At 33.4% G+C, this 16301-nt stretch overlaps 2 pseudogenes; both read right to left on the bottom strand.

The window, feature by feature from the left end:
- Window positions 1–1475: 1475 nt before the first annotated feature.
- On the bottom strand, window positions 1476–5554 carry LOC130990045 (phosphopantothenate--cysteine ligase 2-like; annotated as a pseudogene).
- A 196-nt stretch (window positions 5555–5750) lies between these two features.
- LOC130990044 (phosphopantothenate--cysteine ligase 2-like) lies at window positions 5751–8507 on the bottom strand (annotated as a pseudogene).
- Window positions 8508–16301: the final 7794 nt, after the last annotated feature.

The raw sequence follows: 16301 nt of genomic DNA, 5'->3' as shown, positions 1-16301 counted from the left end.
ACGCTATCGGAATGCATCGCCGTGTGCAAGAAAGTGCTGCAGGGAAAATACGTTATTGCAACCTGCGCAACCTGTCCGAAATGGAAGTACTGCATTTGTCTAGGCTAGTACTGTTGCACGTCGACATGTACTTCTTTTATTGCAAAACCTTTATTTTCATCTCTTGATTCCAATTATGTCCACTTACACACATCATGTATGTGTGCATGTTAGTGACGTGGATGTTGGAGATGAGATTAGTGTTTTGTGTGGTCGTATCGTTTATGTGTTTTTTGTTTCTTTCGACTATAGAAGTGCTTCCACAGACTCGGCTGAACTGGACTTGTCTGTGCTGAACAAGGCAGGAATCTGCAGGGCTGGATTCGTCAGCGCTGGGCTCTGCAGGGCTGGAAGCACTCGCAGAGCTGGCAGCGCTCGCAGGGCTGGCAACGCTCTTCTTCTTCCTTATATTCGGGCTGCTCTGTATACACAGCACTTAACACACGGATCAAACGCACCGGCGGAAAAAGAGTAACAAGAACAGGAAAGAGGAAAACAAAGCAAGTAAAAACGGAAAGAAAAGTGACACAACTAAAAAGCCTAAAACCTTCCCCGGCAACGGCGCCAAAATTTGACTCAACTAGAAACACCTCTAAGTTGACTTGCAATAGAACAAGGACATCCTAGTGATGGTAAGTTAACCCAATGTCGTCTCTCAAGGAAGATCTTTAAGGGCTTTTAATTATGTCACAATGTGTTATGTGTGAGGTGTTGAGTGTTGTTAAGAAACAATTGAAATATTGTCAAGCCTCCTACGACACTAATGGTGTCTGTTTTATTTAAATCAAGTGATCATATAGTTTATTAATCTATATATGGCATTCATAGAAACATTTGTTTAATTATCGATAGTGCTTCTTTGTATAATCTTCCGTATTTTGAGCAAGGGGGCTTAATTAAGCCAAAATGCTGAAAAGTGGAAACTTAATGAAATCTAAAAACAAATAGAAGAATAAAAATAAATGATTGAGTAGTCCGCCGAAATTCGACGAAGAATCATTTTATGTTATATATATATATATAAATTATATGTATGTATTTAAAAGATAAATTAATATTTTATTTCAATATTATAGTATTCAACAATTTATTGAAAGAAATTTTAGAAAACAAATAATTAAAAATTTATCTACACACCCATACTCGTTACAAACTCGATTTATTTCTATATACCTAATATAGAAATAAATCAATATCAAACTAGTTTATCTCCTGAGATCATATTCGAATGTTATTGCACGACAACAGAAATAGCTCTCATATATATAACTGGTAACTATCTATGCAGAGAAGCCAAAATAATGTGGAAAAAGAAACTATATTCTTTTCTTGTATAACAAAAGTTAGCAAAATATTATATAGTAAATCGCTCTTCACAAGTGAAAGACTCATTGAGCAAATGCTGCAAAGAAAAAATCGGAGGAAAAAAGTCTATCTCACTCTGAGCTTGTACAAGCAGCTGAATGTTGATCCACAATGAGTTTGATCAGCGGCTCCTCCAAGTCAGCATCAGCCTGAGTTCTGTCTCATTGGACCACAATGTTTCCAGCCTTGGTGACGACAATGACCTTATCTTTATGCGTTAGGAGCTCGTTAACGATCACCATGTCCATGTTGTATTTCTCAAGGGCCGCACTGGCCTTCTTCATAAGAATCTCCTTATCAGTCTCTAGCTGTGAAAGAGGAAAAACAACGCATTGCATTATGTTATTGTATTTCAAAATAAGGAAAAAATACGCTCGTTTAGCCTTTTAAACTGACTCAGTGACAATATTTTGGTCCAAACTTCCATTAAAACATTATTCACCCCTCATAAATTGACTCAGTTTTAGCTTGGTGGTTTTCAGTATTAGGAAAGTCCAGTTGGACAACTGAATTTTGTGAGTGTCGTTTCCACCATACAAATATAATGATGTAGGAGAATGAAATATATCACTTCCATTTTAAAAAGTTACGTAAAAGGACTGTAAGATCCTGCTGTCAATTGGACTTTTCGGACACTGAAAATCACTAATTGGATAAAATTGCCATTGAAATAATTTATGAGGCTTGAATAATGTATAGATTGAAGTTGCGACTAAAATTGTCACTAAGTCATTTATGCGGCTAAATGAGTGTATTTTCCCTATAGCAGAAAACACAAGATGGTAAATAGGAAAAATTAGTGCATATAGGATCTTACCTTGAATGATATGCAAAAGGCCTTGGGAGCCCAGTCTCTCCTCAGCACCAATAGCATCTTCGGAACCTGGGCAAGTCTCATGTCCAGAGGACCGGAGCTGGATTGAATCTTATGCACTGTCTGCAACGAGTTGAACCATATTGTATATAGCAGAGGTTGGTTATGAACAAAACATGGTGAAGCTCAAGGATACTGCAAACACTCTCTCTCACATACACTCACACTCACACTCACACTCACACACAGAGAAAATGAAAACTCGGACACTCATCATGTTATTCCCACAACATATTCATTTGTGTCTACAGTTTATGTCAGATGAAATATCGATATTAAATCTTGACATGGCGTTTTGAGTAGAATGATACATTACAATGCTTTCCCAAGGAACATTAAAATCAGACACTGCTGCAGCGAGATAGAACAGTGCGCGTGAACCGAGACTACTCATTGATGATGCAATCAACTGCAAATTCTACTGAGCATAAAAGAAACAATTAATCATAAATAGATGAAAGAAATCAATCTCCAAGATCAATGGAAAAAGAGAGAAATTGGCTGTAACTAATAAATATTTCGTGAAATCCACTTGGAACTCTCATTCCCCAATTAGAGTAACCGTGATTCTATCGATAACTTAACGCATGCGATAGTAACAATCTGAAGATACTAAAAAATCATATGAAGGGAAGTTTCAGTAAGGTGCCACAGCTTGTTGCCTGCAAAACATAGTCTCAGTGTTGATTGATCAAGTCGAAACACAAGCGCAAATTTTTTACGAAAAACAATGACGTTCATACATCATGGCTGCTATTGATAGCTTCTTTGACAGTTTTATCATATGGTGGGCGCACTGAAATGTAAAACAACAATCACACGGTTAATCAAAGATAATTTCTACAATAAGGGCTTGTGGTGATGAAGCCAACCTGTAATATTCGATTCTTTAGTAACTTCTAAACATTCGAGCAATGGATTATTGGGAAGAGATCTACAAAATGGCTGGTAGATTCCTCTGCAGACACATTCATTCCAACAATGTTGTCAATGCCAATAAGTAACATGGTTTCATCACAAAAGGCGATGATCATATGCTTAAATAAGGAATCATTACTCACTCGCGATAAAGAAACACTACTGCATATCCAGCTCTCAAGAAATATCTGTGGTTTCATTGTCCAAACTAGCTTGTGTCAAAAATAATAACCAAAACATAAAATCTTCCAACAGAGACAAACAACAACGCAACTTACTGTGCAGAAGTCGCTCCTCGATGGCTTGAGTTGAAATTATCAATATAACGAACACATCGTTGCTCCAATGGAACAGTTGTTCCTCCGGAGGTAACCAACACTATCCTTCTGGTTTTTTCTTATAATAAAATCAAAGCATAGAGTGTGAAACCTTGCAGATGTAAATTTTTTTGGGATAATTGCGGTTAAATACACGAATTTTTACTTCATTGTACACATGAACTTAAAATTCTACATCCAAATATACAAACTTAATTATTTGCTTTATTACACGGTTGTAAATTTCACGCGAATTGATGCCATCGTGGCTAGCTGAAGTGGTGTAGACAATAGAAATGTGGTAGACATCCAATTATGTTATTTAGTACATTGGTTGTTTAAGTCACATAGAATTTCAGGCATCTACTTCAGCATTCATTTGTAGGCAATTGACAAATGTGTGAAAAATCAGAATAATTGAAAAATTCGAGTGAGAATTTTTAATTCGTGTGAAAAATTAGACTTGGGTGAAAGTTGGTGTATTTAGGCACAATTACTCTTTTTCGTGATAAAATAACTAACTTGCCTAAAAATGAATTCTTTTGCATGAATTGTTCAGTTTTTTTTATTTATTTATGCAGCACGAGGAGGGGATGAGTCGAAGAAAGACTTGATATCATCATTAGATGTTTCTTTGAAATCCCCTAAACCGTTTGAAGCATTAACTGGAAACGCTTATTACTAGCTAAACAAACAAACAAAAACAACCAACAAAAATCCTTAAGATTCAGAAATATGTAAAATGTAGAATGAAATGTCAGATAGCTCGCGCGAGTAATTAGCTTTGAACATAAAATGACATAATATATCACATTCCACCAAAAACTTCAACTGTTTTCGGTAAAATTCTAAGCAGCTTTTCGCCAAACAAGTAATGTGCAACAAATTCCAAATTGCATTTCTTTCTCGTAATGCAGCTTCTATCATCACATCAATTAGTTTCTGAATCCCAATGCATTACACAACGGAATTTTAACAAATTTAGATATCGATAATTGCAACAAAACTCAGTCATAAAAACCAAAATCACCACTGAAACTTTCGATTAATACTCAGATTAAAAAACAAAAAAAATGCAAAAATACAACCAACCGTATAAGATAATTCAACACGTAATTGTATTGTGCCTACGGATGGATTGAGCTGAAATACTTTGATTCGAAAAAAAACATACGAATATAAATAGAAAAAAACATCGGAAAAATGAGTGCTTTGAAAAAATGATATTGCCAGAGCAGTGCTTTTCTTGTAGCTACCCCTTTCGTTAACCGTTCAAAAACCAAAATGAGGCGAGGAGTGCTAGCAATAGTAATTGTGTTCAATTGTTTTACTTCTATATTTTTCCCTCTCTACCCATTATGGCTTACAAAAATAATAATTCAATTGTTGTGCTAGCAATAGTAATTGTGTTCATAGCGTTGGCTCCCAAAATTGTGGAGTGTGCAATCGACATCGATTTGAATCCTTGCACGCTATCAGAATGCATCGCCGCGTGCAATAAAAGTGGTGTAGGAAAAGTACGTTAGTGCAACTTGCGCAACCGGTTCGAAATGGAAGTACTGCATTTGTCTCAGCTCGTACTGATGCACGTAGACATGTACTTCTTTTACTGCAAAACCTTTGTTTTCATCTCTTGATTCCAACTATGTCCACTTACACACATCATGTATGTGTGCATGCTAGTGACGTGGATGTTCGAGATGAGATTAGTGTTTTATGTGTTTTTTTTTGTTTTCTTTCTACTATAGAAGTGCATGTCTTATGTGTGAGGTGTTGAGTGTTGTTAAGAAACGGTTTAAACAAGCCAAAATGCTGAGAAGTGGGAACTAAATGAAATTTAAAAACAAAGAGAAGAATATAAATAAAACAGTGAGTAGTCTCCGTCGAAATACGACGAAGAATCATTTTACATTATATATTTAAATTATATGTATTTATTTAAAAGACAAATTAATATTTTATTTCAATATTATAGTATTCAACAATTTATTGAAAGAAATTTTAGAAAATAAATAATTAAAAAGTTTATCTACATACCCATACTCGTTGCGAACTCGATTTATTTCTATATACCTAATATAGAAATAAATCAACATCAAACTAGTTTATCTCCTGACATCATATTCGAATGTTATTGCACAACAACAAAAATAGCTCTCATACATATAACTGGTAACTATCTATGCAGAGAAGCCAAAATAATGTGGAAAAATGATCTATATTCTTTTCTTGTATAACAAAAGTTAGCAAAATATTATTCAGTAAATCGCTCTTCACAAGTGAAAGACTCATTGAGCTAATGCTGCAAAGAAAAAATCGAAGGAAAAAGTGTTTATCATTTGCTGTAGTCAGCTGTTTCTATCTCACTCTGAGCTTGTACAAGCATCGGAATGTTGATCCATATTGAGTTTGATCAGCGGCTCCTCCACGTCAGCATTAGCCTGAGTTCTGTCTTGTTAGACCACAATGCTTCCAGCCATGGTGACGACAATGACCTTCTCTTTACGCGTTAGGAGCTCGTTAGCGATCACCATGTCCATGTTGTATTTCTCAAGGGCCGCACCGGCCTTCTTCAGAAGAATCTCCTTATCAGTCTCTAGCTGTGAAAGAGGAGAAGTATTGCATTGCATTGTGTTACTGTATTTCATAATATGGATAAAATACGCATGTTTAGCCTTTTAAACTGACTCAGTGACAGTTTTTTGGTCCAAACTTCCATTAAAACATTATTCACCCATCATAAATTGTCCCATTGATAGTTTTAGCTTGGTGGTTTTCAGGATTGGAAAGTCCAGTTGGCAACTGAATTTTGCGAGTGCCGTTTCCACAATACAAATTTAATGATGTGGGAGAATGAAATATTTCACGTCCATTTTAAAAAGTTACATTTTCGGCACTGAAAATCACTAACTGGCTAAAATTGCCATGGAAATAATTTATGAGGCTTGAATAATGTATAGATTGAAGTTGCGACTAAAATTGTCACTAAGTCATTTATGGGGCTAAACGAATGTATTTTCCCTATAGCAGAAAACACAAGATGGTAAATAGGAAAAATTAGTGCATATAGGATCTTACCTTGAATGATATACAAAAGGCCTTGGGAGCCCAGTCTCTTCTCAGCACCAACAGAATCTTCGGAACCTGCAAAGTCTCATGTCCAGAGGACCGGAGCTGGATTTAATCTTATGCACTGTTTGCAACGAGTTGAACCATATTGTATATAGCAGAGGTTGGTTATGAACAAAACATGGTGAAGCTCAAGGATACTGCAAACACTCTCTCTCACATACACTCACACTCACACACAGAGAAAATGAAAACTCAGACACTCATCATGTTATTCCCACAACATATTCATTTGTGTCTACAGTTTATGATCAAATGAAGTATCGATATTAAATATTGACATGGCGTTTTGAGTAGAATGATACATTACCATGCTTTCCCAAGGAACATAAAAATCAGACACTGCTGCAGCGAGATGGAACAATGCGCGTGAACCGAGACTACTCATTGATGATGCAATCAACTGCAAATTCCACTGAGCATACAAGAAAGAATTAATCATAAATAGATGAAAAAAAATCAATTTCCAAGATCAATGGAAGAAGAGAGAAACTGGCTGTAACTAATAAATGTTTTCTAAAATCCACTTGGAACTCTCATTCCCCAATTAGAGTAACCGTGATTCTATCGATAACTTAACTCATGCGACAGTAACAAGCTGAAGATACTAAAAAATCATAGTGAAGGAAGTTTCAGTAAGGTGCCACAGCTTGTTGCCTGCAAAACATAGTCTCAATGTTGATTGATCAAGTCGAAACACAAGCGCAATTTTTTTACGAAAAACAATGACGATCATACAGCATGGCTGCTATTGATAGCTTCCTTGACAGTTTTGTCATATGGTGGGCGCACTGAAATATAAAACAACAATCACACGGTTAATCAAAGATAATTTCTACAATAAGGGCTTGTGGTGATGAAGCCAACCTGTAATATTTGATTCTTTAGTAACTTCTAAACATTCGAGCAATGGATTATTGGGAAGAGATCTACAAAATGGTTGGTAGGTGCCTCTGCACACACATTCATTCCAACAATGTTGTCAATGCCAATAAGTAACATGGTTTCATCACAAAAGGCGATGATCATATGCTTAAAGAAGGAATCATTACTCACTCGCGATAAAGAAACACTATTGCATATCCAGCTCTCAAGAAATATCTGTGGTTTCATTGTCCAAACTGGCTTGTGTCAAAAACAATAACCAAAACATAAAATCTTCCAACAGAGACAAACAACAGCACAACTTACTGTGCAGAAGTCGCTCCTCGATGGCCTGAGCTGAAATTATCAATATAACGAACACATCATTGCTCCAATGGAACAGTTGTTCCTCCGGAGGTCACCAACACTGTCCTCCTGGTTTTTTCTTATAATAAAATCAAAGCATAGAGTGTGAAACCTTACAGATGTAATTTGTTTTTGGGATAATTGTGGTTAAATACATGAATTTTCACTTCATTGTACATATGAACTTAAAATTCTACATCCAAATACACGGTTGTAAATTTCACACGAATTGATGCCATCGTGGCTAGCTGAAGTGGTGTAGACAATAGAAATGTCGTAGAAATCCAACTATGTTATTCAGTACATTGGTTGTTTAAGTCACATAGAACTTCAGGCATTCATTTGTAGGCAATTGACAACTGTGTGAAAAAAATCAGAATAATTGAAAATTCGAGTGAGAATTTTTAGTTCGTGTGAAAAATTAGACTTGGGTGAAAGTTGGTGTATTTAGGCATAATTACCATTTTTCGTGATAAAATAACTAATTTGCCTGAAAATGAATTCTTTTGCATGTATTCTTCAGTTTTTCTTTTGATTTCTGCTGCATCCTTTAGAGGAGGGGATGATTCGAAGAAAGACTTGATATCATCATTAGATGTTTCTTCGAAATCCCCCAAACCGTTTGAAGCATTCATTGAAAAAGCTTCTTGCTAGCTAAACAACAAACAAAAACAACCAACAAAAATCCTTAAGATTCATAAATATGCAAAATGTAGAATGAAATGTCAGATAGCTCGCGCGAGTAATTAGCTTGAAAAATAAAATGACAGAATATATCCCGTTCCACCAAAAGCTTCAATTGTTTTCGGTAAAATTCTAAGCGGCTTTTCGTCAAACATGTAATGTGCAACAAATTCCAAATTGCATTTCTTTCTCGTAATGCAGCTTCTATCATCACAACAATTAGTTTCTGAATCCCAACGCATTACACAACTTAATTTTAACAAATTCAGATATCGATAATCGCAACAAAACTCAATCATGAAAAACCAAAATCACCACTGAAACTTCAATTAATACTCGGATTAAAAAATAAAAAATACAAGCAAAAATACAACTAAGCGTATCAGATAATTCAACATGTAATTGTACTGTGCCTACGGATGGATTGAGTTGAAATGCTTTGATTCGAAAAAAAACAATACGAATATAAATAGGAAAAAGCAGTGGAAAAAGTTGTGGTAGCTGAAAATGAGTGTTTTGAAAAAATGATATTGCCAGAGCAGTGCTTTTCCTGTAGCTACCCCTTCCGTTAACCGTTCAAAAACTAAAATGTGGGGAGGAGTGCTAGCAATAGTAATTGTGTTCAATTGTTTTACTTCAATATTTTCCCTTCTCTACCATTATGGCTTACAAAAATAATAATTCAATTGTTGTGCTAGCAATAGTAATTGTGTTCATAGCGTTGGCTCCGAAAATTGTGGAGTGCGCAATCGGCATCGATTTGAATCCTTGCACGCTATCGAAATGCATCGCCGCGTGCAAGAAAGTGGTGTAGGGAAAGTACGTTAGTGCAACCTGCGCAACCGGTCCGAAAGGGAAGTACTGCATTTGTCTCGACTAGTATTGCTGCACGTCGACATGTACTTCTTTTACTGTAAAACCTTTGTTTTCATCTCTTGATTCCAACTATGTCCACTTACACACATCATGTATGTGTGCATGTTAGTGATATGGATGTTGGAGATGAGATTAGTGTTTTATGTGGTCGTATCGTTTATGTTTTTTTTTTTGTTTTCTTTCTACTATAGAAGTGCATGTGTTATGTGTGAGGTGTTGGGTGTTGTTAAGAAACAGTTTAAATAATGTCATGCCTCCTACGACACTAATGGTGTCTATTTTATTTAAATCAAGTGATCCTATAGTTTATTAATCTATGTATGGCCTCCATAGAAACATTTGTTTACTTATCGATATTGCTTCTTCGTATAATCTTTCGTATTTTGAGTAAGTAGGTTTAATTAAGCCAAAATGCTGAGAAGTGGGAACTGAATGAAATTTAAAAACAAAGAGAAGAATATAAATAAAAGAGTGAGTAGTCCGTCGAAATTCAACGAAGAATCATTTTACGTTATATATATATATATATATATATATAAATTATAGGGTTAATGGTGTTTTTTACCCTATTTGAAAAAGGAAACATAAAATATACCCACCCAAAATTAAACATATAAAATGTACCCATTTTGAGGTTGAAAGGACTAAGATACCCTTAAAACAAAAAGAAAATTCCAAACAAATCCCCTCTCCAAAAAAAACACCAAAAATCACAACCTCTTCCCCCCACCCCCAAAAAAATTGCAGCCTCTCCCCATCTCTCTTTCTCTCAGCGCGCCTCCGCCTCCGCCGCCGCCGCCCTGGCGTCGTCGCCGCAGCCACAGATCCCGTCGTCGTGGCCGCCCAGATCTGCCTCCGTCGCGCGCCGCCGTTTTTCTCTCCAGCGCGCTTCCGGCGCGCCTCCGGCGTCTCCGCCGCAGCCTCCCTTCTTCTTCTTCTTCTTCTTCTTCTTCTTCTTCTTCTTCTTCTTCTTCTCTCTCCCATCTCTCTCTCAGCGCGCCTCCGCCGCCCTCCAGCGTGCCTCCGCCTCCGCCGCCCTAGCGCCGTCACCGCAGCCACAGATCCCGTCGCCGTGGCCACAGATCCACCGCATCTTCTTCTTCTTCTTCTTCTTCTCTCTCTCTCTCTACCGATTCCCCCACCTGCACGATTTCCGATCTGATGTCGCACGATTTCCGATCTGATGTCGCACGATTTCTGATCTGAAGTTTAATTTTTGAAATTGTGCCAAGATCTGAAGTTTGATTTTTGAATTTGTGCCAAAAATGTTCAGTGCTCGACGGTTCACATTGCTCGACACTCAATGCTCGACACTTAATATCGAGCAATAGTTCAATTTGAACTATTGCTCGTCTTGCTCGACATTGAACTATTGCTCGACATGCTCGACAGTTCTTAATTGCTCGACATGCTCGACAGTTCTTACTTGCTCGACACTCGATGTTCGAGGCGTCGAGCAATAGTTCAATTTAAACTATTGCTCGACATGCTCGATGCTCGACAGTTCAATGCTCGACGCTTCAGTGTCGAGCAATGCGAGCAATGCGCGAATTACACATAGGGGTAAAAATGTCCTAAGTGGGTAGATTTTATTGTTTTAAAAAAAGTGGGTATATTTTATGTTTCATCTTTCAAAAAGGGTATATCACATTTTGCCTCTAAATTATATGTATGTATTTAAAAGATAAATTAATATTTTATTTCAATATTGTAGTATTCAACAATTTATTGAGAGATATTTTAGAAAACAAATAATTAAAAAGTTTATCTACACACCCATACTCGTTACAAACTCGATTAAAAAATGATTTTACTATGTATTAATGTCTTAAACTCATATAATAATTCTACGACTATGATGTGGATGATATTAGGGATAATAACGCCTAAATACACTGTTTTCATACATTTTTGGTTTTGCATATGAACTATAAGTCCTGTCTCCAAAAACACAAAGTGCCATTTTTTTCTTATTCTAATTTTGGACAATCATTTCCGACAAATGAATATTGAGGTGGAACTTATCCGATTTGCATGCAAAAATTGGTGCCAATCAAAAAGGAATTTTCACTTCTGGAGAATGAATCATGTCAGAAGGCAGATGCTAAAGTCGAAGGAGATTCTTTGATCATCCAAGAGGAAGATTCCATGGATGATGGCCACAATTGATCAAAAGAGGGGGAACCATTTTTTCATATATATATATTTGGTGGATGTCGAAACCCCTCTCAGTCAAGGAGATGCTACGTAGTGATACCTATTATGATATTATCTAGAGGCAAAATGGGATATACCCTTTTTGAAAGATGAAACATAAAATATACCCACTTTTTTTAAAACAATAAAATCTACCCACTTAGGACATTTTTACCCCTATGTGTAATTCGCGCATTGCTCGCATTGCTCGACACTGAAGCGTCGAGCATTGAACTGTCGAGCATCGAGCATGTCGAGCAATAGTTCAAATTGAACTATTGCTCGACGCCTCGAACATCGAGTGTCGAGCATGTCGAGCAATGTCGAGCAATAGTTCAATATCGAGCAAGACGAGCAATAGTTCAAATTGCTGTCGAGCAATAGTTCAATGTCGAGCAAGACGAGCAAGGCGAGCGATTTTTGATTTTTTTTTTTGGAGGGGATTTGTTTGGTATTTTCTTTTTGTTTTAAGGGTATCTTAGTCCTTTCAACCTCAAAATGGGTACATTTTATATATTTAATTTTGGGTGGGTATATTTTATGTTTCGTTTTTCAAATAGGGTAAAAAACACCATTAACCCTATTATCTATAATCTATGCTGCATTAAAAAGTCAAGATTTTAAAATTGAGTGATAATTTTGTAGTTATAATAAAATTGAAGATTTATTTATAATTTACTACATATATTATATTTTTATTCTATTTTTCTTTATCTTCTTACTTTTTCGTTTTCTTTCTAAAATTGTGAAATTCGACTAATTATAAAATATTCAATACGCATATCAAATTAAAGATCATGATAAGAGCTTTCATTTGATATGTTTTATATAAACAAGCGTTGCACGAAAAATATTTTTATATTTTATTATATATAAAATTGATATTAATTTAATTATTATATAAAAAATTAAATATAATTAAAAAATACTATAATTTAAGATAAATATTTTAGTTTAATATTAAAATAAAGAATAATTCACATTAATAAAAATTGATATTGTCAAAAAAGAAAACAATATAAGTTAAAAGATAATTGAAAATAAATAGATTTATTCAAAAAAAAGAGGAGAGAGAATTTTCATAAGTTTTAATTTTTAAATAAATATAATTTCTATTTTTTTAAAATCTAATGTTTATATAATCTTGTCATGATCTTTAATTTGATATGCATATCAAATATTTTATAATTAGTTGAATTTCACAATTTTAGAAAGAAAACGAATAAGTAAGAAGATAAAGAAAAATAGAATAGAGATATAATATATGGAGTAAATTATAAATAAATCTTCAATTTTATTATAACTACGAAATTATCACTCAATTTTAAAATCTTGACTTTTTAATGCAACATAGATTATAGATAATATGGAGTATCAAATTAAAGCTCTTGTCATGATCTTTAATTTGATATGCATATCAAATATTTTATAATTAGTTGAATTTCACAATTTTAGAAAAGAATTAAAATAGGAAAATAAAAAGTTAAACAGAAAGAAAAAAAGATGTATAGCTTATAAATAAATCTTTAATTTTATTTTAATCACAAATTTGCCACTCAATTTTGAAATTGATTTGGAATCAATTTGAAATTGAGAACTACCTTTTTAATATAGTATAGATATGTGATTTAAAATGTAAAAGTTATATTTATTTAAAAAATATTTTTTTTAAAAATTAGCTCCCTCTTTCATCTTTTTTGGATAAATCTATTTATCAGTTCTTTTTTATTTTTTTTTATTTTTATTTATTTTTATTTTTATTTTTAAACTTTTTCATTATCTCTTCATAATATTAATTTTTATTATTGTGAATTATTTTTATTTTTTAAATATTCAGCTCGAATATATTAAGTTAAAATTATTTTTTTAGTACATTTATAAATATGATACTCCACCACTTTTTATTTTTTTACTCTTTAATCAACTCACCTAAATTTCTGTGTCGAAAAACAAACTAGGACACTTGTTATGAGACGAAGGAAGTATAAAAATATAAAAATATTTTTTTCTTGCTAGGGATGACAATCGGGTACGATGGACACAAATAGTGGCTATCCATACATGTATCCGCGAACTAAATAGATAATGAATTTTAACCACGAACCTATCCGTGGATATTAAATGCCACCCAAACCCTCCACTCGTCGAGTATCCGCCAACCCGCTACCCGTTAGATATCTGCGAACCATGATTTAAATCTAAATTAATAATAATAAATTTAACACAAAAAAATTCACCACAAATCACATAGTTCAAATCCACATCTTTCATTGATGTTCAAATTCATAAATGACAAAGTTTAAATCCAAATTTAATATCCAAATTCATCTACTAAAATTTAGAATCCAACAAAGTTATATTATTCTTGATCAACAGTTGAAATAGAGCAATCTTCATTGAACTCTTTTTCTTTGTCTTCAAGACATGTCCAAAAGTTAAGGTTGCTGCGAAATTGTTGTGAAATTAGGTTTAACATTTTAGGTAGTGTTTGGGCCTTTTTTTTTCTTTTCAGAAAGGGTATGTTGGGCCCATATCTGATATGTCATATACAAAGCCTATATTTTATGGGTATTTTGTGGGTATTTTTTGCGGATAAACGTGTTTCGCGAGTATGGATAGTAAGTATTCAAAACTAAATGGATAGTGAATTTTAACCACGAAGCTATTCGTTGATATCAAAAACCCTCAACACTAAATTAATTTTAACTGAATATATTTGAATTAAATATTAAAATAATTAAAAATAAAAAAAAATTACAATAATAATATTTGATATTATGAAAAGACAAAAAAGGTTAAAATGAAAATAAAAATAAAATAAAATAAATTGAAAAATAGGTTTATTTAGCAAAAGCAGAGAGATGAAAGAGAATTTTTTAAAATTTTAATCTTTAAATAAATTTAAATTATTATTATATTTAACGATATGATCTTATTATTATAATTAGTGGCTATTTATATCAAACACGTACTAATCTTGTTTGTTTGTAAGATTTTTTTTAGTAAATAAATGCATTATTTTAATAAAGGATAAAAAGGTTTAGTATAAAAGAAATGAAAAATTAAGAAGCTCATTAATTTAAAGCTTGATAATAACCGGCTCGATTAAATATTAGGTTAATACCACCATTTATCCGAAACTTTGATGCAAATTTTAGTTCAATAAGTAAAATTTGATTGAAGCATTTTGAAGCTCATGATCTAGAATAATTAATCGTAATGTTAATTTTTAACCGAACATCAAGTGAAAAAAGTACTAATTGAATAAGAATGGCAACGTACCGTATCATAGCTTCAAATGTGTCAGTCAATTTTGAGTTTTAAAAGTTTTTTCTATATTTTGATAATATATTGAAAAATTAATACTCTATCCATCCGGTGAAGTTTGAGTAGTAGGAGTATTTTTTTTCAGATTGTCCTGTAAAACTTGATTTCCTCTTTATTCACCTTTTTACATACTACTTTTAACATACAAAATACTAACTCCTTAAAATTCGTACCGAAAAGATATTGTTTTCCCCTTTATTCACCTTTTTACATACCACTTTTAACATACAAAATACTAACTCCTTAAAATTCGTACCGAAAAGACATTGTTCAAGTTTCGTGTGGACGGGAGAGTAAAATTGGTAAAATATGGCTTCACTATTATAGTGTATTACAAATTGAAGAGAATTCTTCATTTTTCAATGTGGGATTCAATGTAATATCAACTAAATATAGCTTCACTATTTATAGTGTACTACATATTGTAGATAATCCTTCATTTTTCAATGTGGGATTCTATGTAGTCAACTAAATGTAACTTCATTATTTATAGTGTACTACACATTGTAGAGAATTCTTCATTTTTTAATGTGGGATTATTTTAATTTTAACTAAATATAACTTCACTAGTTATAGTGTACTAAATATTGTAGAAAATCTTTCATTTTTAACGTGAGATTCAATGTAATATCAACTTAATGTAACTTCACTATTTAATCTACAAATACAATTAAAATAAGGATAAAATAGCAATAAAAATTATTGTAATGCTTTTTAAATTACTGTTTTTTTAATGTAATTTGAAGTAATTTAGGACTTTTTTTTATTGTAATGCAATTTTTAATTTCAATCAATATATGATTAATTTTTAATTTTGATGAAGGTTAATGTTAATTTTAATTTTAATTTAAAATAACATTAAAATTAAATACTCCCTCCGTCCCATTGATCTTGTCTCGTATTTCTTTTTTGTTTGTCCCATTGATCTTTTCTCATTTCTATAAATAACACTCCTACTTTATCACTTTATCATTTTCTCTCTCATACTTTATCACCTTCTCTCTCTTTCTCTCTCCTACTTTATCTACACTCTTAACACTACTAATACTCTCCTTAATAACCGTGCCGAAACCAAATGGGACAAGCCCAATGGGACGGAGGGAGTATAAAATAAAACAAAAATTTAAGAGCAAAGGAGTTGGCTCTCCAATGTGAAGTATTGATTCTTAAGTGGTGGGGACCACTTTCAAGAGCCAAGGTGGACTCTCCATCGTGAATGCCCTTAGAGTCAACTTTTCGGTAGAATTGTACACAACGCAATATCTTTGCTACCTTCCTTTTTCAGTAAAGTGAGTTACCTGACGGGAGTGACACAAGGCGGCAGCTTAAAGATTTCACTTAAAACA

Source organism: Salvia miltiorrhiza, chromosome 6, assembly GCF_028751815.1.
Source record: "Salvia miltiorrhiza cultivar Shanhuang (shh) chromosome 6, IMPLAD_Smil_shh, whole genome shotgun sequence".
Lineage (NCBI taxonomy): Eukaryota > Viridiplantae > Streptophyta > Magnoliopsida > Lamiales > Lamiaceae > Salvia > Salvia miltiorrhiza.
This window is presented reverse-complemented; position numbering and strand designations above follow the sequence as displayed.